At 38.8% G+C, this 26590-nt stretch overlaps 1 pseudogene; it reads left to right on the top strand.

Moving 5' to 3' along the window:
* Positions 1-5084: 5084 nt before the first annotated feature.
* On the top strand, positions 5085-5546 carry LOC134364065 (transcription factor BTF3-like; annotated as a pseudogene).
* The last annotated feature ends 21044 nt before the right edge of the window (positions 5547-26590 follow it).

Genomic DNA, 26590 nt, shown 5'->3' with positions numbered 1-26590 from the left:
GTTAAGTCACAGTGGGGCACAGGGATCTAGGTGTCAGTGAGGCTGTTCTTTAAAGATATCCTGATGTGCTATTGAAGTTCAAAAGGTGAGCACAAAGTAATTGGAAATAAGACAACTGACATTATTGATCTTTCTATCCATGAACAACACTGTTGTCATGACTGCTCTCAGCACCTTTGTTTCTGAAATGCCGGGCCAGAATAGGAGGAGCTGGCCATACAGGGCACACTTCTCCACCCTGAGCAATGACATCACTCAGCATGAACATAGTTATCCATAAAGACAGAATGTGGGTTGGCTGCATCATTGGTAAGAACCCAAATGTCATTTCTTGGGCTCTGTTAGGCACCAGAAAATGGAAAAAGTGACGCAGACATTTATTGAGAAGCCACAGTGTGAAGGGTACTCTACTGGGTTCTAGAAAGGATATGCAGATAAATACAACAGCTTCCCTGCCTACTTGAGCTCCAGGTCTACCCAGAGAAATTAGACAATTGCAATATGGGGTAATTATGTTATATGAAAGGTACGATTGTGAGTGTTCAGAGGAGGTGGAAACCGAACTCTGTCATCTGTTTATTCATTCATTCAACTAACACTCATTGAGTACTACTCTTCATTTGTGTGTTACATCAACATTTATTTACTGCTTACTATGTGCCAGTCACTTGTTTAGGTGCTGGGGGTGTAGCAGTGAACAAGACATGGTCCCTGTTCTCATGGAGTTCAGATAGATTTTTCTTAAGGGACCAAAATAAACCTCATAGCATCAAATGGATGTGATAGAGTGGCTGGAATTTGGTGGCTTCTTTACATCGGATTAGAAAAAGTCTCTCAGAGAGGTGGCATCTGACCTACTGATGAGGAGCCTGCTGTGTGCAGATGTAGATGAAGAGATTTCAAGGCAGAGGGAACATCAAATGCAAAAGCCCTGAGGTGAGAAGGAGCTTTGGGTGCTTGATATGTAGAAAAAAGACCCACTATAGCTCAGTGAGCCTGGAGAAGTTAGACAGACAAGGCTGGAGGAAGACCTGGTTCTTCCCTTTGAGGATACTTCACAGCCCAGCGAGAGAAAGAAATGTAAGCAATTACATGACAACGTGAGTACCACAAAGATACATGAGAGAGGTTAATTTTATTTTAAATGTGAAACAGGAATGAAAGATAATGGGGTATGAATTATGTTTTCAGAAAGAGCTAGGAACATAGAGCTGAGGAACTATGGACGAGGGTACTACAAACACAAAATCTGGACACCAGGCTAAGAACAAGCCTTACTGTGGGAGCAGAAGCAGCAGCAAGCGTGGGCAAAGGAGCTTCTGTCCAGGGCTGGGAGAGGGGCTCGGGGCTGAGCTCCTTACACTGCAGGATTTGAATGACCCCTGAAAGGTCAATCAAGTCCATCCCATTTCCATCAGAAACCACTCAGGACTCACTGAGGTCTCAGAGTTTTGTTCTTTTGACTCATTTTTTTGCCCAATTAAAATACAAAGAACCCAGGGAAGAGAGAAACTTTACACTTAATTACCTCACAGCATATTAATTGGCGCTTCATTTCTTTGGATGTTTACTCTTCAAGAGGTCTCTGTTGAATCTGCAGCGCCTAGGTATGATTTGTATATATGATAATAGCTCTTCCATCTTTATAACAAGGCAAGAGTTCATAACGAGGCATGTGCAGCTTTTGAATCTAACAGAGTAAAGAGATTGTTTTAAGGAGGCAACAGAGAGGGCTTTACAAACCAGGTTCACAGTTCATGGACTTGCTTCACTGTGGGACCTGGAGAAAATTACTTCATTATTTGAAGTACCAGTTTCCTCATCTGAAAGAATGTCAGCCCAGGAGATTTGCTACACAGATTAAATTGGGTAATTTAAATGAAATAGCCTGCCAGGCTCAGTAAATGTTTAATAGTCTTTCTTTCCCACTAAAGCCTGTGGCCCAAATTCAAGTATATAGCTGGATGTTCAGGGTGGCCCAGTCTGGGTGGGGAACAGGGAGTCCATAGATCCTGAGAAAGGGCAGGAAGAAGGCGAGGTCACTAGGAGAAGCTAGCACCACTTACTAGTCAATGAACGGAGGAAAGACATGTGAAAAATGAAATTCGGCTTCATGCCAAATAGGATTCTGAGCAGAAAAACTATGGAAATCCTGGAGTAAAGCATTTTCTCCCTTCTTAATGTAGAAAGCTAACACAGACATTGGTTCCAAGGATGTTAAATATAATAGGGCTAACATAAATTATTGCCAGGATTTTGGTAAAAAAAAAAATCCAAACATAAGAACCACCAACACCAGGTGCCAGAATTTAAATCAAATTAAGCTAAAATCAATCCATGGTGCATCCAATGAGGAAAAACATTTTTTACACAGACTGACCTGGAATTGTAGTGAACAATCTCCAGCTATGTAAATTCATAGGCCTCTTTAATACCATGTTAGTCTAGGTTCACATTAATTGTTTCTTGCCAGGAAAATGGGTTCTTCATTTGGAGATGGCTCAATGCCAGACTAAGCAGGGCTTTTTGGAGGCATTGGAACTATCAAACGTCACCAGTCACAGTCAATGCAATTTTAGCTCATGCGATTTTAGTTAATGCAATCATTTAAAGAAAGGAGAAGGCAGAAATGAAGATACTGGTATTAGAGGGACTCCAAATCCATTGAAATGGCATCTACTGAAGGAGTCAGGTGACCTATGTTAGACTCTTAGTTCTATTAATAAACTAAATGTAGGACTTAACTGGATGAAGTGACAGATGTCTAATATTTTTCATTCTTATGTACACAGAACAGGTTCAAACCAGCCTAGCAAAGATTCACGCACTCACCCTGTGGACTGGCCAATTTAGTCTGAGGCGAGAAAGCACTCCCAAACATACCAGACTCCTTGGAAATATGTTAAGTGGTATTGATGATGGCCAGGGCTGCCAAGGATGTCAAATGTATTTAAAAGTGAGCAGAGCCCAAGCCTACTGCCTTCTAGATGGGGATACAGTTGATTTCAGGATATGGTTCCCATTTTGCGGCATGTGCAGGACACCCCCAGCCAAGGATCTCACCCAATACAGAGTCCATCAAGTTAATGAGAGGGATGGTGGAGTTGCATTGCTTGTCTTTGTGAAAATAGTTAGGATGATGTCATCATTGATATTAGCAGCATTTGCCTTCTTTTCAAAATTATTTTTGTTTAATTTCCTTTTAGGAGGGGCAGTACAATATTGAGGTGAAGGGCAGACACTTAGTTAGATTCCCTGGGATTGAACACTGGCTCTCCTACTTGCTAATTGGGTGACATTGGGCAAGTTGCTTAACCTCCTTTTGCCTCAGTTTTCCTAAATATATGATGGAAATAACAGTAGCACTTACCTCAAAGATTTACTTTGAGGAATTCACAAATATACATACATATAAATTGTTTAGAACAGGCCTAGCATGTGGTAAGTAATCAAAAAAAGTTAGCTATTATTATATTTCTGTGTGTGTGATTGGAACAATAATACATGTTTGCTATAAAATAACCAGTATACAAAAAATTTTTAAATGAAAAAAAGCCATCATCAACCATATTCCTACTACCCACAGGCAATGGAAACATTTTGGGAAGAAAGGGCAAGGTAGTAGTGGTAGAAACATCAATTTGCTTATGCAATATTTATTCTTTCCTTAATCCTTATTAACCACACTCTGATTTTGCTGTGGGTAACAAACTATATTTCCCAGATTTCTTTGCAAATAAGATTGGTCATGTGACTAATTTACGGTCAGTGAAGGAAAAATAGAAGTCGTTGGGTGGAGCTTCTAGGAGAGCTCCTTAAAAAGAAGGCTGAATCAGCAGGATTTCATACTGTTTGGTCATCAATCCTTTCTCCTTCCTGCTGTGTAAAACATGGTAGTAATGGCTGAAGTTCCAGCAACCAACTTGTAAACCTGAGGATAAAATGCATGCCATGGGGATGTGGAGTAAAAAATTAGAAAAAGACTGGGTGTCTGAGGACATTACGGAGTAACTCTACGAGCCATGAACTGCTATCTTCTGGACCTCTCATTTGGTGAGAGAAGAATCCCTTTCATTGAAGCCACTAGCTATATAGAATTTCTATTTCATAGAACTAAATACATTCCTGAGTACTTCCATTGTCTCTACCTTGTACTGAATCCTCTTTTTCCTGAATCTCATGGTTTCCTCTTTCTTGGTGGATTCCCTTGTGTTGGTGGAGCATATCATAGGTAAATTAATGAGAAAAATACATAATAGGCAAACTTTCTGAGATTTGGGATTTTAGGCAAAATACAGGTTTAGCTGATACATCAAAGGTCAAAATAACAGTGGCTTAAATAAGATAGAAGTTTATATCTGTCACATAACACTCCAAGGATAAGTATTTCAAGGCAAATATGGTGAACTCTGGCTTATTCTCTTATTACTACTTGCATCCTCAACAAGTAGCTTTTTGTGGTCCATGGTGGCTGCTTTAACTCCTTCATTTACACCTACATTTCAGTCAGAAGGAAGAAAAGGAGGGAAAGGGTGAGCTCCTTTCTCCTTAGGGCATGACCCAGAAGTTGCATATATCACTTCAGCTCTCATCTCATTTGCCAGAACCTAGTTACATGGTCACACCTAGCTGCAAGGAAGAGTGAGAAATACAGTCTTTTGCAGGGCAACCTGTAGAAGCTGTACAACATTTATTACTATAGAAGAGAATGGCTATTGGGGGGACAATCTTTGCCACAGTTTACTGTCTGAAAATGTACGTATTCTATATTCCATATTTGAATGATGGTTTTTCTGGTACTAAAATCTAGGCTGAAAATAAATTTCCCTCAAAATTTGAAAGTATTGCTCCATTCTCTAGCTTGCAATACCATCTTGATTCCCCTCATAACTTCTAACAGCAAGAAAGTCTTACATTAAAAGATGTAGAGTGGCATTACATCACTTCTGGCCTCCCTTGTCATCTTGTGTCCCTGTGTGTGTGTGTGTGCCTAATCTCAGCTGGTCTGCTGGGGGCCCTCTGAGCACCAATCTTGGTCCTCCGCACGGCCTTTTTTTCGCTCCAACAAAACGAAAGAAACTATCATGAACCAGGAAAAACTTGCCAAACTGCAGGCACAAGTGCGCACTGGTGGGAAAAGAATTGCTCGTAGAGTAGAAAGAAGGTGGTTCATAGAACAGCTACAGCAGCTGATAAGATATTTCCGTTCTCCTTAAAGAAGTTAGGGGGGTATTGAAGAAGTGGATATGTATACAAACCAAGGAACAGTGATTGACTTTAACAGCACTAAAGTTCAGGCATCTCTAGCAGTGAGCACTTTCACCATTATTGGCCATGCTGAGACAAACCAGCTGACAGAAATGCTACCCAGCATCTTAAACCAGCCTGGTGCAGACAGTCTGACTAGTTTAAAGAAACTGGCTGACATTCTGCCCAAACAATCTATGGATGGAAAAGCACCACTTGCTAGTGGAGAGGAGGAGGAGGATGAAGTTCCTGATCTTGTGGACAGTTTTGATGAGGCTTCCAAGAATGAGGCAAACTGAATTGGGTGAACTTCTGAAGAAGACAAAATTTGAAGAAGTTTCTGGGAGCTTCTATTTTATATTATGACTGCTTTTAAAAATTGTTTTGTTTAAGGATCTGATAAAATCTAGATCTCCAATATTTTTAAGCCCAAGCCCCTTGGACACTGCAGCTCTTTTCGGTTTTGCTTATACACAATTCATTCTTTGCAGCTAATTAAGCTAAAGAAGCCTGGGAATAATGGAACAAAGATTAATAAAGTTCTTTGCCTAAGGGGAAAAAAAAAAGATGTAGAGGGCTGGCTGGTTAGCTCCGTGGGTTACAGTGTGTTGTTGATAACACCAAGGTCCAGGGTTCAATCCCTGTACTGGCAAACCGCCAAAAAGAAAAAAGAAAAAAAATTTAGAACATCTTGGAAAATGTTAAGTAGTATCTACTAAAACTGAATAAATGCATACTTTGACCCAGTAATCCCTCTCTTAGGGATATATGCAATAGAAATGTATAAATATGGTCAGCTAAAAGTCATGTTCATAGCAACACTATTCATGACAGCCCCCAAATGAGAATTACCCAAGTGCCCATTAACAGTAGAATGGACAGGTAAATAGTGGAATGGAATACTATGCAGCAATGAGAAGGGACAAACTATAAGTAACTCAACAACATGGATGAATTTCACAAATACAATGTTGAGCAAAATAAGTCAGACACTAATGAGTACACACTGTGTGATTGCATTTGTATAAAGAAAAAAACTGGCAAAATAATCTATGCTATTAGAAATCAGGATAGTGGTTACTTTTGGAGGAATAGCAATCAGAGGCAGGGGACATGAGGGAGGCTTCTGGGATGCTGGTAATTTCCTGTGTCTTTAATTTGGGTGATGAATATATGAATGTGTTCACTTTGTGGAAATTCATTGAACCATAATACTTATGATATGTGTACATTTCTACATATATATTTCAATAATTAAAAAAATATGAAGCTGTGATGGTAATATTTCAAATATCAGACATTAAATGAAGGATTGGAAGAATTACAATTAAGGAAATATTTTGGAGCTGCTGGCTGACCTAGAGATGAAGTTGGTCCTACACATGGCAGAACTGAAGCTAATTTATTCAGCAGTACTAGGGAAAATTTTTGCTAAGCAAATTTGCTTCAGGGGGTAACCATGAACTAAGGATGGCAGTAGATATTTTCTTCAAAGTGAGAAGCATTTATATGAAGTCAAATAATCATATAAATACAGTGGAGAGTTACTGCATTCAATGCAGGATAACTAACATTTCTTGGACTCCAAAGAAGAAATTTTACATATTATCTCACTTAATCTTCACAAGAGCTTCAAGAAGTAGATATTCTACTCATTTACAGGTGAGGAAATGGGGACTTTTACACATATTAGACTCCTTGGAAGTAGATGGGTATTACTGATGCCAGTCCCCTAATTTATTAAGTCCAATATTATTCAGGACTCTCTTGGTTGTAGCTAGTTTCTAGCATAGCTGGGTCCAGGTTCTTTTAAGGTTCTGTCTCTTCACCTCTTGGATAGACCTGCTCCATGTGGCAAGCAAGATATTCTCCAGCATCTGCAGTTGTACATTTTACCAATCCAGCAAACTAGCAAACAAAAGTAATCTTTCCCAATAGCTCTGGCAGAAAAGTCTAGAGAGGCTCTGAGTGACCCAGTTTGGGTCATATGTTCATCCCTGAACCAACTGACGTGGCCAGACAGAAGGATAATTATGTCCTCACCCCTTGTGGTTAGTGGAGATAAGAGCATTGCCAAACAAATCACATGAAGTGAATTTCCCACAGGTAAAAGGGGCTCTGTTACTCAAAGAACAGGAAAAACAACAGATATCTACTACTATGAATAAGGAAGATTTCTTGGGAAACCAAAAATTGTTGACCAGTGAATGTTTAAATATCACTATTTCCATGCAATATTCTAATACATTTCACTTGGATAGCATTTCACAACCAAGAGCTTTGAAATGATTGTTCTCATTTAGTTCTTACAATAAACACTGAAAAGAAAATTTATTTGCACAGATGAAGGAACAGGTCTATGAGGTTAATAACTTGCTCAAGGTTATACAGCTGGCAGGAGGACCCAATCTGAAACCAGGTCAGTCTTGCACCAGATTGTGTTTTTTCCTCAATACCTCTCGGATTCCCCACGTAAGCAATCCAAAGTGGCCTTTCTATGCCATATTAATTTGCTATTTTTAAAGCACAGGCCATTTCTCAGGGATACTCCCTAATACAATTAAACCACAATGCCTTTAAAATAGCACCAAGCCAGTGCCACTGGCTAGACAGTATTGTTCTAAACATCAAAGTCTGTTTTCATATTACATTGCAATACAGTAGAGTATCAAGGTTCCTCTGTAGCTCTGTTACTGCCCTGCAGTGATCATATGCAATAGCCTACTAGCTTTTCTGCAAGCCCTGGAAACTGCCCACAGGAAATGCATAGGGATACCCCAGACTGTTTCTCCCTCCTGGCCACACAGCCCCCTAGCCTGGAGTGGGCGAGGCTCTGCAAGCAACATTCTCAGGGTGCAGGAGGTGTGCCCACTTGCTGTGTGTTGCCATCTGCACACTGTGGCTGCTACTCCCTGCTCTATCTACAGCCTATAATTTTTAGACAGTGGTGCTCAGATTTCTCAGGCATGTTGCTGATGGTGCAGAAACTCCAGATTTTACCAGGTTCTCAAAGCACTTACTGTTCAGAGAGTATCTGTGTCTAGTTTTTGAATTCTGCCTATTTGGAATCTGAAAACTGAGTGTTCATTCTTCAGAGTCAGCAGCAGCCTTACATCATCAACAGCAAACATTCACTGAAAGCCTGTTATGTCTAGAGAAGTGGGCAGCTACCTACATGGTGTAATTGGGTCTCCTCTACAATCAGGCTCTCACCCCGTAACCCCTTAACATAGTCTAGGAGGTTATGTACCCCCCACCCGGGGGAAAAAAGACATTAGCTGACCTGTGATTAAGCAGCTTTAAACAAGGTGAGACGTGGAATTGCTAAATTGTGATAAGACACAGGAAGTCAAAGGCACAAGGATCTCTCTGGGTGGGGAGGCGTCATAGTAGGGAGTATATCAGGTAGGAGTAGCAAGTCCGGGAAGAACTCATCGAGCGTGTACTGTGTGTCAGATCTTGTACATACATGAACTGTGGTAGGTCAGGTTTTCCAGAAACAGGCTCTGGGATGGAGATTGAGTGTAGAAGCCTGAGGGGGATGAAGGAAAACGTGGAGCGCCACGGAGGCCTCAGCCAGTCCTCTCTCGGGAAGCCTCTGGAGCTGGTGTGGCCCTTCAGGGTTGTCCTAAACCGAGGTAAGGGCGCAGTCTTTGTGCCCTCCACACACAATCATAAGTCATTGGATGCCAGCTGCCCCTGCAAAGGAGGCATAATTTTAGGTGACTGACTCCTTTCAGCTGAAAGTAATTTCTGGAAGAGGCTCAGCTGTGAACAGTCGATAGGCAATGCTCCTGGCAGCAGGGGAGGGAAGATTGCCCTGGTCCTGGACAGGTGACCTGGGCAGCACATCATGGCATCCACCATATGGTATTATTTAACCCACATGACAATCCTGTGAAGTAGTTATTATAATTGTCATTTTAAAATGAGGAAACTGGAGCTCAGGGAGGTTATCTAACCTGTCAAGGTTCACAAAGCCAGGATTTGAACCCAGGTCAGACTCCACCCTGCCTCAGAAAGGAAGCGAAAGGAAAAGGAGGGAGGGGATGGAGAAATGCTGCAGACAAACTCACCCACTTCACAATTCTGTCAGGAACAGACGAGGAGATGTAGATAACAAAGTACTTAAGAGCACAGTCCTGGGCTACCCCGGCTGGTTTGAATCTCAGCTTCGCTGCCTACCAGTCTTGGGCAAGTACTTAACCTCTCTGTGCCTTGGCTTCCTCATTTTTAAAATGGAGATAATAACAGTATGTACTTCATAGGGTTAATATGAAGTTTAAATGAAAGAGTGAATGCAGTACATTCCAGAGCCTAGCGCTGTGCCAGGCCTATAACAAGCCCTTTGTAAGCATTAGCTACTATTATAACATTCCCATATAGGGGGACCCTTTTTACAGTGCAGGAAGTACTCTCTTTAGGGCTCTGCTGAGCCTTGCCTGCCATTTCCAAAGGATGATGCCCGTGTCTGAGCACCCGGCCTCATCACCAGTGAAGGCTATAGATGTTCCATGGATCTGCATGTTTTAAGATTCCAGCTTTTAGGTGGTTAGGGTAACTCCAGAAATCTGAAGGTGATCAAATTGCCAACCACACCTAAAACTTCGATCCATAATCCTGGAGGCAGAATAAATAACAGAAAACTGTTAAAATAGATCTTTATTGTCCACCAAACAAAATAATTTTTATTGAAGTCAGCCCTGTAGAAATCTTGGACAGTGCATGAGTGGAGGCTGTTCAAGTCTCAAAGAAGCCTCAGCTGAGTTTTGTAATCCAAATCCCGTGGCCTGGGGAGAGACATCATTAACCTTATTGCTGTAATTTCACCACCTTTTCCTCTGGGCAGCAATGCAGGCAACTAAAGCTTCAGTGTATGTTTCTTAGATGTGCGGCCAGTGTTCTATTACCACGTACCCCCTACCCTTATCCTCACCCCACAACCACTACCCCTACCCCCAGAGCCACTCAGTGACTGAAATTGAGTTCAGCCCTCTGCTCAGTTTTGCCCAACATGTAGCCAAATGAAAAAAGGACCCAGATATTTAAATAAACCACTCTGTTTAAAGGAAAAGGCCATGTGGAGGTAGAGATAGAGATTGAAGTTCTGCAGCCACAGCTAAAGGATGACTGGAGCCACCAGAAACTGGAAGAGACAAGGGAGGATTCTCCCCTAGAGCCCTCGGAGTGAGCATGGCCCTGTCAGCACTTCATTTCAGACTTCTGGCCTCCAGAACTATAAAAGAATAACTTTGTTGTTCTAAGCCACTAAACTTGTGGTAATTTGTTACAGCAGCCACAGGAAACTAATACACCAAGATTGGCCAACTCAAATATATAGTCCTTCCTCATTGTATCCCATATAACCCACAAGTATGTCTGCACTATCCATATTATATTTTTAATATATTCAATAAATAAAAGATGCAAGTTGTAAAGAACGTGATCCAATTTTTATTTTTAAACAATACAGCTTTCAATTGCCCGATGAGTGTTTGCTCTACATATTTTTCTGAATAAAGAATTGGAAGGCTTTACACCCATACGTGCACCTATGGATAGGTCCCAGATCCTATCCTCTTGTCCAGATTTGAGGAAGCCACTTCTGGGATTGGGCCAGTCTCCCTCAGTGATGTGGAAATATCCAGTTCTTTTCCCATCAATAGACCCAGACCAGAGATCAAAAACTCAAATATCTATAGAAGCCAGGCAGAAATATTCTTCAATGAAGTGGGTACCATAGAAGATATTCAGGAATATTGGGTACGGTGCAAATTGGGAAGAGCATCCTTATCTCAAGTTAAGCTCCAACTTAGCTCCAACTGCTTGTCATCACAGAGGAGTCAGGCTGAACCTTCTGAATTTTCAAGAGACACTGGCAATTTGGATTTTAACATGAAATCTCTTTTTTAAATGTGAGCATCTAATTAAAATTCTCTTAAAACAGTTTTCAGGCCAAATAAAACACAGAAGCTTGGACCTTTAGGCTTTCACTTGTGATTTAGACCTTTATAAATAAAGACCATTTCATTTTTGCCAGAGATTAAAAGAAATCTAGGCTTCAGAACACAGTGCCTTGGCTCCTTTGTTGGACGAGATATGGAAAAATTCCTTTCATTCTTTGCTGATGAGCCTACAACCTTGAACACAAGATACAGTTATTTCTGTAACTAAGTTATTCTGCCACATGAAATTTTTCATAAATTGCCCTGTTAGGTAAGCCCTGTGGTCAGGCATGTGACACGTCTTAATAATGGTAGTAGCTATCATCATTGATATGATGGGTATGAATTTTCTCCTCCTCCTTTATATAGTTCAAGAGTCGGGATAGGGGAGGGTAATATGGTACCCAGAAACTGGTAAAAGAACCTTTATTCCTCAGGCCATCACAGTAGCAGATGCTCACTGACCAAGCCAGCAGGTTCTCTTCAAAGGCAAAGGACCCTATTCCCTCCATTACCCTCAGTGCCAAGCAGAGTCATAGGAAACTTCCACTGTGGTATCAAAAGCAACGGTTCCTGGTGTTCAGTCTGGTCCCCCAACACCACTGCTCCCCATCTCCATACAAAGTCCAATCCCTTCTGGGGCATGACATGGGAGGAGTTAGTCACTTAGTCTCCTTCAGCCTTTGGGGCCCCTCTGACACTTGGATACCCCAGCCCTCTGAGAGCCTAGAATTTGGTGGGCTGGGTAAGGAAAAGGCTTTTAATTCCACCAGGGAACAAAAGCAGGACCACTTCCCAGGTTCACTTGGCTGCTTGGAGGAATGGGTCAAGAACCAAGAGGGAGAAATTTTCCGTTGAGGAATTTTCTCCCTCTCCTTGTTTTCATGTTTTCTTCCTGTAAGAAACATAACAGAAATTAATTTCTCAATGGATCTAGCTACAACAATATCATGTTCGGGAGAAATGCCCCTAAAATCTAGACTTTGGAGTCTGCACAGGAGTCAGAAATCACTCATCTTTGACTGCCATTAGCAAAGCTAACAAGCCAAAGTAGTGCCCGGGAATGTCAATAGACCAAAGGCACATTTTTTTTTTTCACAGGCAAGAGAGACAGAAAGGCATTTACTTTGAGAAGGACTGCAGGAACATTCTCACTGCTTTGGTGCTCTGCAAAGCTCTGGTCTCCTGGGTCTAGATGAAAATCTCTTTAGGCCAAGGTATATGACTTCCAGGCCTGGAACAATGACTTGCTCCTAGTAGGGCTCAGTAAAGTTTGTTACTCAATCATCTCTAAGAAGCTGTGTGAATGAGAGAAAGCCTGTCTCTGTTTCACCTTCTTCTCCAAAATGTGACTAACAGTATTACCCCACCTGCTGCCAAAAACTGTTGTGCAGATCAAAAGAGAAAAATACATGTATTTCTAAGTGTAGGCAATATGCTTGTAAATTTTCATTTTGAAAAGTTAAAAATGCCCTTGAGTAAACTGTCAACTCCTTACAGAAAAGATAAAGGAACTTTTATTCTGCCAAAGCAAAAAGATCCTGGCTATCCCATTAAAACTCTAACATAGCCTTGTAGTATTATCTAAGAATTTGTTACAAGTTTCGTTAACTTTGTTAGCTAGAATGACTCTGATTAGATAGATAACTGTGATTTTGAATCACCACCTTTATTCCAAAGTGTTTTTAAAACAGCATGCATTATCATATATTATAGCTAAAGGTTAAAAGTAAATAGGTGTGGGCAACAATAATCAGCCACAATGTATATTGACAAAATAAAATTAAAAAAAAAAAAAGTAAATAGGTGTTTTTAGGTTTATATAGGCTATGGAATAATGACTGTGCTGTCCATAGTTAAATACAAAAGGGCATTTTTATAACAAAGCAGTATTAGGTCAGTGCTTACAGTGCAATTATAATTCTATCAACTGTGAGTCTGGAATTCAAAATAATAGGCAGGCTAACACCCACTATATTGTGTCTGTTCTAACTCAGGAGATGATACGGTCTACTTCTCAAAGTTTAAAACTTAAGATGTTAGAACAATGCCTTCAACTGAATTTTTAGACTTTTCATTGTTAGGCTCACTTTTTAAAATTAATCAGTGATACTATGTTAATAAATTCAGTCATTTCATGTCTTGTGGAAAAAATAACTTGAAAAGATACTGGAATAATTACTATGCAGTATTTTTTTGATGTTTTACAGACATTTAATGTTTTTAATGTTTTATTATTATTATAGAGCTTGAGAGAACCTAAGAAAGCTAGTTGATTCTCTAATTTTACAGATGAAGAAACTGGGCCCAGGTCTGGGTGAACTGACCTGCTCCAACCGGTGTTATGAAATTATAATCTAATTTGTTGCAATAAAGTCTATTAATAGAGAATTATTTTAGAAAGTTGGCTATTATAAATTGGTGTATTTGTGTAAGCACACCCTCCTCTTACTGTGGATGGGTTAATTGTCATAGGGTCTACATAATTTAATTAAGGAATTGATATAGATTGAACCTATAATAGGTAAACTTGAAGATCTGCTCCCTGATTGTATAAACTAAAGCAAAGGGAATCTAATTAAAGTGGGTCATCATAGAATATTCCAGAAATGGATACAGCTGACCTAAGTAAGACCTAGTCTAAGGTCTTCCATATAAGAGTCACCTAGAGCAGTGATATTCAAGGATTTTTACTAACAACACCCTAACAGAGATTTTTATCATAAGTTTACATAGTTGAAATGGACGTAATTTCTGACATATTGTAAATATAGACATTCTAAAATAAAATGATCATATCAAATTTAAATATATTAAAATACTATAAATACCACAATGATTGGTTGTCATTAAACATTATGCATTAAGAACAAAAGCAAAAGCCTGAACAATTCCTTCCATAACATTTGAAAATTTTACATCTTTCCTTTTCCTTCTAACTCTTCCACAGAATTTCATCCTATTATTGTCTTTTATTTCTTGTTTAAAAGTCTTTTATTAATCACTCTATCTCACTTTTCTGCAGCAAAAATATTAATATAGATTGAATTTGTACATTTTATCTTATTTTCTGTGACCATACTTTCCTAGGTGTTAAAATTGTTCTTCTGATTTGATTTATCATTATAATCCTTATTAATATACAATAATATATTGTGATATTTGATTAAGGATTACTAAACATAAAAAGTAGTTCTTAATAGAAATATGTCTCTCAACAAAATTAATGGGCCTTTTTCTTTTTAATAGATTTTTTATCCATGGATTAATGTGAGGTATTGCTAGAATAAGGCAGGGTTTTGTATCACTTCTTTTCCTTGTTTGTTTGTTTTTTTCAAAATAAATGTAAACACTGAGAAACCTTGTCACATTAAAAAGTACATAGAAACAGAAAGTATTTTGTTATTGCAATGTCAATAAAGTTTTAACTTCCTTTTAACAATCTATTACCTGACAACCAGATTATATTCTCCTTCTGGCTGGTGAAAGCATAAAATTGGAAATCTCCTAATTTAAAAAAGGGTTGTTAATAAGTCACAAATGTCACTCAATTTCTCTATTTCTGGAAAATCTGCCAAAAAGACTTTATCAAGTCTCATTAATTCACTCATTATACCTGTTAGTATTTCACTTAGAAGCATCATGTTTTATCCTTTGGATTTAGAATTAGGAAAACTGAATCAATCTTAATTTCATTAAACTTTTGCCAATTTGATTTTTTTCAGTAAACTGTTCTTAATCATGTTTTAAATATATTTTTATCAAAACTGGGAGCTGAAGATATAGCATATTAAAATTATGGAAAATATCTACCAAATATCTTAAAGAACTAGCCCTCTTTATCAATCCAATCAGCCATTTTTACTTTTGTAAAAAGCGTGACTTGGTTTTTCAATTCAAATTAATATATTAATTCATGTTTCAACAACATTATCAAAAAACCACTGGGAAATATCTTTAGGAAAGTACCGTATAAGATTAAAACTGAACTCTGGTGTTCAGTTTTTGGGAAAAAGTAAATAAGAATCAAAAATATAAATCAAACTCCATTAAGAGAATAAAAAGACAAGGCACAGTCTGGGAGAAAATATTTGCAAAATACATATCTGAGAAAGGACTGGTATCCAAAATACACAAAGAACTCTAAAACTCAATAATAAGAAAACAAACAACCCAAATTAAAAAATGAGCAAAAGATCTGAAAAAAATCTCACCTCACCAAAGAAGATATATAGATGGCAAATAAGCACATGAAAAGATGCTTAATATCACGTCATTAGCGAATTGTAAATTAAACCAATGTAGTAATAGCTACTACACAGCTATTAGAATGGCCAAAATCCAGACAATGACAACACAAAATGCTGGAGAGGAAGTGGAGCAACAGGAACTTCTGTTCATTGCTGGTGGAAATGCAAATGTTACAGTCAGTTTGGAAGTCAGTTTGGCAGTTCCTTACAAATCTAAACATACTCTTAACCACAGGATCCAGCAGTTTCACTCCTTGGTGTTTACCTACATGTGTTGCAAACTTGCATATGAATGTTTATAGCAGCTTCATTCATAATTGCCAAAACTTGAGTACAATTAAGCTGTCCTTCAATAGGTGAATGGATAAACCAACTGTGGTACATCCATACAGTGGAATATTATTCAGGACTAAAAAGAAATGAGTTATTAAGCCACGGAAAGATGTAGAGGAATCTTAAATGCATATTGCTAAGTGACAGAAGCCAATCCAAAAAAGGCTACATACTGGGCCGGCCCAGGGCTCCCTTGGGAGCGTGTGGTGCTGACAACACCAAAGCCACGGGTTCAGATCCCTATATAGGGATGGCCAATTAGCTCACTTGGGAGAGCATGGTGCTGACAACACCAAGTCAAGGGTTAAGATCCTCTTACTGGTCATCTTAAAAAAAAAAAGGCTACATGCTATATGGTTCCAACTATATGACATTCTGGAAAAGGAAAACTATGGAGACATTAAAAAGATTGGTTGTTGCCTGGAGTTCTGGGGGAGGGATGAATAAATAGGTGCAGCACAGGAGATTTTAGGGCAGTAAAACTATTCTGTATAACACTGTTTTGGTGGATATATGTCATTATGCATTTGTCAAAACCCACAGAAGGTACAATACAAAGAATGTACCCTAATGTAAACTGTGGACTTTAGTTAATAATTATGTGCCAACATTGGCTCATCAATGATAACAAATGCACCATACTAATGAAGATATTAATAATTGGGGGATCTGAGGGGTACAAGAGGCTATAAAGGCTATAAAGGAACTCTATACTTTTTATTCAGCTTTTCTGTATACCTAAAACTGCTCTAATAATAGAAAGCTCCAGCAGACTTAATCAAAGAGAGGAAAGAATCAGTGAGCTTAAAGATAAAACACATGAAACTCTCCAATCAGAGGTGCAAAAAGAAAAAAAAATAAGAAAAAATGAAATAGAAATACAGCAAACATGGGACTCCCTCAAGCAAAATAACCTTCACATAATTGGCATACTCGAAGGAGAGGAAAAAGGGAGAGATGTAGAAAGCATATTCAAGAAAACAATGGCTGAAAATTTCCCAAGTGTGGATAAAGATGACAGCATCCAGGTATAGTCAAATTCAATCCTAAGAGTAGCACCCGAAGGGACATCATAATCAAATTATGAAAAAACAAAAACAAAGAAATAATTCTGAAAGCAGCTAGAGAAAAGAAACACATAACATTCAACAGCACCCCAATATGTCTCTCAGCAGATTTCTCCGTGGAAACTCTACAGGCCAGAGAGAATGGGATGACATATTCAGAGTGCTGAAGGAAAAAGACTGTCGGCCAAGAATTCCGTCTCTGGCAAAACTAACCTTCAAATATGAAGGAGAAATAAAGTCTTTCTCAGACAAACAAGAGCTAAAGGAATTGATCAACACTACACCTACCTCACAAGAAATGCTAAAGGGAGTTCTTCAACCTGAAAGAAGACGATGCTAAGGAGCAGCAAGAAAACATTTGCAAGTAAATAACTCATTAGTAAAGTAAGTTCACAGACAACCTTAGAATACTAGTGTTGTAAGGGGGGTAAATAAAGCACTTACATCTCTTGTATGAAGACAAAAGGACAAACCCAACAAGACACTAACATATACAACAACCAAAAAGAGAAAGGCAATATTAAAAGATGTATCTTGATACAACAAATTGTCAAAAAGCAGGGGGAATGATGCCAAAACGGGGAATTGGATTTGTTTTTTTTCCTTTATCTGAGACATCAAAGTTAAGTTGTTATTAATCTAAAATAATCTGTTGTAACTATAACATATTTCTGTAAGCCTCATGGTAACCATAACACAAAAACTTAGAAGAGACACACTAAAAACAGTGAGAAAGCAAAATGTAAAGCTAGAGAAAACCACTCAACCACAAAAAAGACAGTAAGATCAGAAACAAGGAAAAAAGGATCCATAATACAACCAGAAAAAAAAAAAATAGCAAAATGGCAGTAATGAGTTCCCACATATAAATAATAACCATAAATGTAAATAGATTGAATGCCCCAATTAAAAGACACAGAGTAGCTGAATGAATTGTAAAACAAGAACCAACAATATGCTGCCTACAGGAAACTCACTTAACCAATAAAGACACACATGGGCTGCAAGTGAAGGGACGGAAAAAGATATTTCATGCAAATGGAAACCAAAAAAGAGCAGGAGTAGTTATACTTACATCAGATAAAACAGACTTCAAGCCAAGGAAAGTAAAAAAAAAGATAAGGAAGGTCATTATATAATGATAAAGAGATCAATTCAATGAGAGGATATAATAATTCTAAATATATATGCACCCAACTCCAGAACATCCAGCTAAATAAAGCAATTACTATTGTACCTAATGGGAGAAATTGACTCCAACACAATAATAGCTGAGGACTTTAATACACCACTATAAGCAAAGGACATATCATCCAGACAGAAAATTAACCAAGAAACATCAGAATTAATCTCTACCATAGGCTAATTTGACCTAACGTACACTTACAGAACATTTCATCTAATAGCTGCAGAACACATATTCTTCTCAGCAGCACATGGAACATTCTCTAGAACAGACCATATGTTAGGACAAAACAAGTCTCAACAACTTTTTTTTCGTGTGTGTCATTTTTGTGACCGGCCGCACCGCGCTCAGCCAATGAGCACACCGGCCATCCTTATATAGGATCCGAACCCACGGCGGGAGCACTGCTGCGCTCCCAGCGCCGCACTCTCCCAAGTGCGCCACGGGGTCGGCCCCTCAACAACTTTTAAAAAACAAAATCATATCAACTACCTTATCTGACTACAATGGAATGAAACTAGGAATCAACAACAAAAGAAACTCTAGAAACCGTACAAATACATGGAAATTAAACAATATGCTCCTAAACAACAAATGGGTCAAAGAAGAAATAAAGAAGGTAATTTGAAAATTCCTAGAGACAAACGAAAATGAAAACACAGCATACCAGAATCTATGGTATACAACAAAAGCAGTTCTAAGAAGGAAGTTTATAGCAATAAATGACTACATCAAAAAAGAAGAAAGACTCCAAATAAACAACGTATTGTTACATCTGAAGGAGCTGGAAAAAGAAGAACAAACCAAAACCCAAATCAGTAGAGGAAGAGAAATAACAAAGATCAGAGCACAAATAAATGAATTAAAGATTATAAAATAAATGCAAAAGATTGATGAAACAAATAGTTGGTTTTTCAAAAAGATAAACAAAATTGATAAACCTTTAGCTACACTAACAAAGAAAAAAGGAGAGAACATTCAAATAAATAAAATCAGAAATGAAAAAGGGGACGTTACAACTGATACCACAGAAATACAAAGGACCATAAGAGACTACTATGAACAACAATATGCAAACAAATTGGAAAACCTAGAAGAAGCAGATAAACTCCTGGACACATACAACTTACTGAAGTTGAATTAAGAACAACTAGAAAGCCTAAACAGACCAATAATGAGTAATGAGATTGAAGCAGTAATAAAAAGTCTTCCAACAAAGAAAACCACAGGGCCAGATGGTTTCACAGCCAAATTCTACCAAACATTTAAAGAAGAACCAACAACAATTCTTCTCAAACTGTTTCAAAAAATTGAAGAGGAGGGAATACTTCCAAACTCATTCTATGAGGCCAGCATTACCCTCAAACACACAACAAAAAAGATAACTACACACCAATACCCTAATGAACAAGCACAAAGATCCTCAACAAAATACTAGCAAACAGAACCCAGCAACATGTTAAAAAGATCATACACATGATCAAGTGGGATTCATCCCAGAGATGCAAGAATGGTTCAAAATACACAAATCTATAAACATGATACACCACATCAACAGAATTAAGGAAAAAACCATATGATCATTTCAATAGATGCAGAAAAAGCATTTGATCAAATCAACATCCCTTCATGACAAAAACACTCAAATTAGGTATAGAAGGAATGTACTTCAACACAATAAAGGCCATTTATGACAAATCCACATCTAATATCATAATGAATGGACAAAAATTGGAGGCTTTTCTTCTAAAATCTGGAACAAGACAAGGATGCCCACTTTCTCCATTCATTCAACATAGTAGTAGAAGTTCTATCCTGTGCAGTAAGGCAAGAGAAAACAATAAAGAGCATCCAAATAGGAAAGGAGAACGTCAAACTATCCCTATACGCAGATGACATGATCCTAAACGTAGAAATCCTAAAGACTCCACCAAAAAATTACTTGAACTAATCAATGAATTCAGTAAAATGGCAGGATAAAAAACCGACACATAAAAATCAATAGTCTTCCTATACCCCAGCAACAAAACAGCAGCAGATGAAATCAGAAAGTAATCCCATTCACAATAGCTACCAAAAAATGAAATAAAATACCTAGTAGTAAATTTAATGAAGGAGTTGAAAGACCTCTACAATGAAAACTATAAAGCGTTGGTGAAAAAAATTGAAGAGGACACAAATAAATGGAAAGATATCTCCTGTTTGAGTTGGAAGAATTAACATCATTGAAATGTCCATATTACTCAAAGCAATCTGCATGTTCAATGTAATCCCTATCAAAATAATAATAACATTCTTCACAGAAATAGAAAAAAACAACCTTAAAATTTGTATGGAATCATTAAAGACCCTATATAGCCAAAACAATCTTGAACAAAAAGAACAAAGTTGGGGGCATCACACTTCCTGACTTCAAAATATACTATAAAGCTACAGTAACCAAAACAGCATGGTACTAGCATAAAAACAAATTGACCAATGGAATAGAATAGAGAGCGCAAAAACAAACCCATGCACTTATAGCCAACTAATTTTCAATAAAGATGCCAAAAATACACAATCAGGAAAGGACAGCCTTTTCAACAAATGGTGCTGGGAAAACTGTATATCCACATGCAGGAGACTGAAACTAGAACCCTATATCTCACCATACATAAAAATCAACTAAGAATGGATCAAAGACCTAAATTTAAGACCTCAAACTATGAAACTACTAGAAGAAAACATAAGGGAAATGCTACAGGAAATGGGAGTAGGCAGCGTTTTTTTGAGTGAGACTACAAAGGCACAGGCAACTAAAGCAAAAATACATAGATGGGACTACATCAAACTAAAAAGCTTCTGCACAGCAAGAGACACCATCAACAAAGTGAAGAGACAACCTACAGAATGGGAGAAAATGTTTGCCAACCACACATCAGACACGGGGCTAATATCCAGAGTATATAAGGAACTTAAATGACTCGACAGCAAAAAACCAAATAACCCAATTAAAAAATGGGCAAAGAACCAGAACAGAGATTTCTCAAAAGAAGACATACGAATGGCCAACAGGCACATGAAAAAATGCTCAACATCACTAATCATCAGGGAAATGCAAATTAAAATGACAATGAGATATCATCTCACTCCCGTTAGAATGGCTATAATCAAGACAATATAACAAATGCTGGCAGGGAGAAAAAGGAACTCTCCTACATTGCTGGTGGGAGTGTAAATTGGTACAGCCACTGTGAAAAACAGTATGGAGTTTCCACAGAGAACTAAAAATAGATCTACCCTAAGACCCAGCTATCTCACTACTGGGTATATACCCAAAGGAAATAAATCCATATATCAAAAAGACACCTGTACTTTCATGTTCATCTCAGCATTATTCACAATAGTCAAGAGATGGAATCAACCTAAATATCCATCAATGGATGAGTGGATTAGAAAGTTGTGGTGTATATATACAATGGAATACTATACAGCTATTTAAACAAATGATATACTATCATTTGCAGCAACATGGATGGAACCGGAAACTATCATTTTAAATGAAGTAAGTCAGGTACAAAAAGACAAATGCATGATGTCACTTACATGTGGACTCTACAAAATAAAGGGGGGAGGGGGTTCTCATAGAAGCCAAGAGCAGAATAATGGTTACCAGAGGTGGGGCTGGGGGGAGGAAAAGTGGTGGACTAATGGGTACAAAACTACACTACCAACCCTAGGTGAATCATTGTGCAGTGTATACATGTACTGAAACAACACACTGCACCCCACAAATATGTACAAATAAATGTTAAAATATTTTGAATTAAAAAAATAAATTTTAAAAATTTGGAATCTGAAAAATAAATGGACAAGAGAGAACTATTTATAGTTAGCTTATCTGAAACTGTAGTAATAGAGGTGACTCCAGAGCAAGCAGGGATGACCCCATTTTGGACAAGGGCACTAAGAGAACACCATACTAGGTAGGCCTGAACAAATTACCACAAAGCCAAGCAGCTACAGAGTATGTACGTTTCAAGAGGCCTCTGCTGGCCTCCCTGCCTTTGAGGTGGGTGCTTGGCAATTTGGCTAGATGCCAGACAGTTGGAGACCAGAGTAAGGTGGGGCAGGTGAAGCCTTTAACAGGGCAGGAGAACTGAGTGCCCTCATGCTGGGGGAGAATCAGAGATGGCTAAATCTGGGCTAGTGGTGGATCTGTAGTCTGAGCTGTTGGGCAAAAGCAAGTAGAGAGCACAAGGTCTAAGGAAGGGTGGTCCCCAGTGCCTCCAGTGTTTGAGGTTTGGTTTGTGGGCTAGTAGGTGGATTAATCTGATTTATAGGGCAAGGGTGGGCTGGACATCTCTAGTCTAAACCAGGAGTTTTCAAACTTTTTAAAGCAGTGAAACATTTCTCTAAAGGAAATCTAAAGTGAAAGTGAAAACAACCAAAACAAAGTAGAGTTGCTCTGGTAGAGCCAAAGGTGGGTATTTAAGATCCTGCCAAGTTGAGCCTGCAGTAACACTTCCCAGGCCTCCTGATGGTCCCACACCCAAATGTGGAGGCAAAAAGAAATTCATAAATGAGTGATAGTTTTCTCTATTGAGAAGTTAGGTTTGAACCCCAGTTTTTAAGTATACAAATTAACTAGAATGTCTAAGGTCTTCATTAGATGGAATCTGAAAAGGGAAACTTTGAATTAGTACCCCAGTAATCATTTTTAGTCTGCTCTCTATGTAGTCCCCATAGCCCCTGTAAACCTCTTTCTTGGGACAAACAGCTAAACTTGAGCAAGGTGGGCTTAAATACATGAACCAATTCAGAGTTGACTGTCCAAAGACAAAAGAGAAAAGTCTGCCAGCATCTTCTGTTCATCCATACAGAGTTCCCAAGAGCAGAATTCAGCCCTCACCCCCTCCCACTACAAACACACAGGGGAGGGGCCAGCCAAATATAACTTAAAACAGAGGGACCCTGCAGCCTTCTCAGACAAATTACATCAAAACAAGCCAAAGCAAATGCAACTGTCTTTACCAGTTTCATAAAGGAATTGCCTGGGAACCATTCCTTTTCAGACCTAATTATGAAGTCAGTTTTGAATTACAGAACAAGATGGTATGAAAGCCAGTGTTCAACAGGCAGAACAAACAAACACGCAGAGATAAAATGGAGTGGGCTTTTACCCGAGAGTTGCTGCCAGCGACAACAGAAATGGCTCTCTTTCAGCCAAATCTGGGGTGCCCTGGAAGTCTTCAGATACCCTCCCCTTCACAGAGCACTCCTATGATAAATAAATAAACTACATTCCCCAGAATTCTCTTTGCTTGGGCTTGGGGCTATATTTTAAACCACTTTGTAATTGTCCAGAAAAAAGTAGAAATGTTAAATGTGACAACCTTCTTGACATACAGAGTTGACTCAGCACATTTCAAATTTCTTCTTATCAACAGTGCCCTTGGGCATATTTTTAAAGATAAAAATGACAAACTATTAGACTATGCCAAGATCAACAAAGCACAGCAGAACAAGAGTCCAATGCTTTTTACATTCAATGTATGCATTACACTTCATTGAGATCAGTGGCGCTCAAATATTAGTGTGTGTCAAAATCACCTGAAGCACTTGTTTCAGCAAGATCTGGAGGGGGTCCCAAGAATGTGCATTTCTAACAAGGTTCCCGGTGATGACAATGGCACTGGTCCCGGATCACACTTTAAGAACCACTGATGGAGATTATCTACCTGACCAATTCCAAATCTGTGGGGGAAGCAGGCACACAGTTACTGATTTCTATAAGCTTTGAACTAGAAGTATCTGTGGAAACAAAGGCCCTAGCCTTCTCTAGCTGCGTCGAGAAGGGTAAAAGGCAAAGCAAGTAATTCAGGGCAATCCAGAAACTGGCACTGCCTGGTACAACACTTTCATTTTACCAGTGAGGAAGTTTAGGCTTAGAGAGAACCAATTTGTGCAAAGTCTCCCTGTGAGTGCATGGTTGTGCTGCGACAAAGTACCCAGATGTTGTGGCTCCCGCTCAGGTGCTCTTGCCACAACTGGAGCGAAATGGGACACATGGGCTTGGCAAGAAACAGGGAAGCCAACATGATTCTGATTCATATTAGTTTCTCCATTGGCTCCTATCTTGTTTTCTCTGCATTGGTTCAAATCCGCTGCTCAAATTCCCAACCCAGGAATTCCTCTCCTCCCTTTTTTAAAGCACATTTTTAGCCTAAGACAAGGAATCAGAATTGGGCAAATAGTCACAACAGCCTTCAGTTACAATATCTGGGGGAAAAATTAGTGAATGTAGAGCCACTTATTTACTTTTCTATCTCCCTTGTCTATGTGACAGCAATCAATGATAGAATCTTAGGAAACACCAACCAGACCCTGTGCATCAATCTGCTATTCTTTTATGAAGAAATTAGCCTTTAAGAAAAATTGTTTGGGCATACCAATCACTCCCACCAGCCACCAGGGGTCACATAAATAGAAGTTTTCACTGGACCTTTCTAGTTCACAAACCTACCCTCTTCCACCACAGGCCTTGGTACAACACATAATTCAGCAACTAAAGTCCCTTAAAGAAGAAAAGAAAACACCTATAAAACTAGTCGTTTTCTAATTCTAGATATATGAAACCCTTTAGGAATTTAGGTCAGGGTTCACAATAATCCATTATCTGAAAATACAGATATACAGATAAACCATCATTTTTGTAAAGATACATCTTCTGAACTCCACTCAGCTCAGAATTGTGTTTGTCCTTGAATTGAAGAATGATCCCATTTTATTGTCTTAGCCTTGAGCACAGCTATCCATGCCAGTAACTGAGAGGCATAATTTGAAAGATGGCCACGCTGTCTGACTCACAAATGCCTTTTATTCAGTTAACGGACTGCTGAAAGCCAATGGGTTTATACACTGTCACACAAGCGAAAAATCTGACTTCCTAACAGTTCTTAAATGTGCCAGCGAAGAGTCTCTGCAGGTCAGTCTGCCAGGGATGGGGCAGCAACCACAGCCACGCACTGTGCCTTTTGCAGATCAGCACCGCATGGTACAGCTGTTGTGTTGGCCAGAGAAAGTTCTGGCAGCCCCAGGAAAAACAGAGACTTAATTCACTTACAGGAACTTTCCTGAAAGAGTCTTTTAAAAAGCATTTAAGGCAGACCAGGTGCACTTATTTTCTTTTTAAATCTCATTGCTTTGTCAAGTATATTCATATATGGCTCTAATATTCTCTACGTCCAACATTTACCATGTTTTGTTGCATTATAAATTATAATGAGAACTTATAGAACATGTTTAATGATAATTAACGATTTCTAGGTAGATTCCTTTAGATGTATACCATGTAAGTATCTATGCTATAGTATTCTGATTATATACACAGCAAGGGCTGCAATTTAGGTTACCTGGAATTTTGTTAAAAGTTTTGTAAGCCATGTATACTTTTTAGAAAAAGTAAAGCTCTGTGGGGGTTTTTTTTGTGTGTGTGTAACACACAGTGATCAGATATAAACAGTATAAAAGATTCAGCATGTCACAGCGTTAAAAGACTTCCAGCTGTCAACTGCTTCCACTATAAACAGGAGGTGGGAAGAATGGGATCCAGAGGGAAAAGAGACTACATATAGTTGAAGCTTCATAATGTGAGTGAGACAGGGGTTGGACTCAAATCATCATTTAGGTGGAAATTGCCAATAACCTGAATAATCCTGGGAAATACTTTGTGGTCCTTCACTAGACATTGAAAGTACTCAGTCCACAGACACTCCTAGTCCTAGTCCAACAAAATATCTCCCTATGCCAGTAAGTAAAAATGAGTGCCAGACACATCCTTAAGGTAAATATTTGGGGTAGGCAGCTGTTTGCATAATGTGATTTTAAGTGTGACAAGCATGCACCCCACCCCCCCAAAAATCTATGCTACAGAGCTGGGTCACGGATGCCTGCAATTCTACCATTAGGGAGTATTTCCATCTCAGTTAGAAACTTAGGAATCATCCTTGACTCCTCTCTCTCCTTCTCTGACCCCCATTAATCAATCACAAATTCCTCTTTCATAGCTCTTGACTCTATCCCTTTATCTTCTTTCCCTCTGACAGTAGGATAGTTTAGGTCAGCATCGACACTTGAGGATGACTGTGGTCGCCTCCTGACTTGTCTCTGTGCCTCCAGTCTGTTCTCCACACTGCAATTGCAATGAATGTGATCTCTCTAAGATACAAATACGATTATGACCAACTCCAGCTTAGAACCATTAGCTGGCTCCTTGTGGCCCTCAGGAAGAAGTCCAGATTCCTTAACAGGATTTATAAGGTCCTAATGGTCTGGCCATTGCTGACCACTCCAGGCCAATTTCTTGCTACTGCCTCCCTGGCAGCTCACTCGCCTTTTTTTAGTTCTTCATTTTTGCTTTTGGGCCTTTGTACATTGTTCCCTCTGCTTAGAATATTCCCTCCCCTTTTCTAACCTTATCCCTAAAGACTACATAACCCTACATTTATCCCTATTTTAGCACTTGCTTACTATGTAACCTTTATCCATTTGACTGTCTAATATTTTCCCAATTAGACTACG

Source organism: Cynocephalus volans, chromosome 15 (genome assembly GCF_027409185.1).
Source record: "Cynocephalus volans isolate mCynVol1 chromosome 15, mCynVol1.pri, whole genome shotgun sequence".
NCBI lineage: Eukaryota > Metazoa > Chordata > Mammalia > Dermoptera > Cynocephalidae > Cynocephalus > Cynocephalus volans.
Note: the sequence above shows the minus strand (reverse complement) of the source record. Positions and strands in the feature narration are given on the sequence as shown.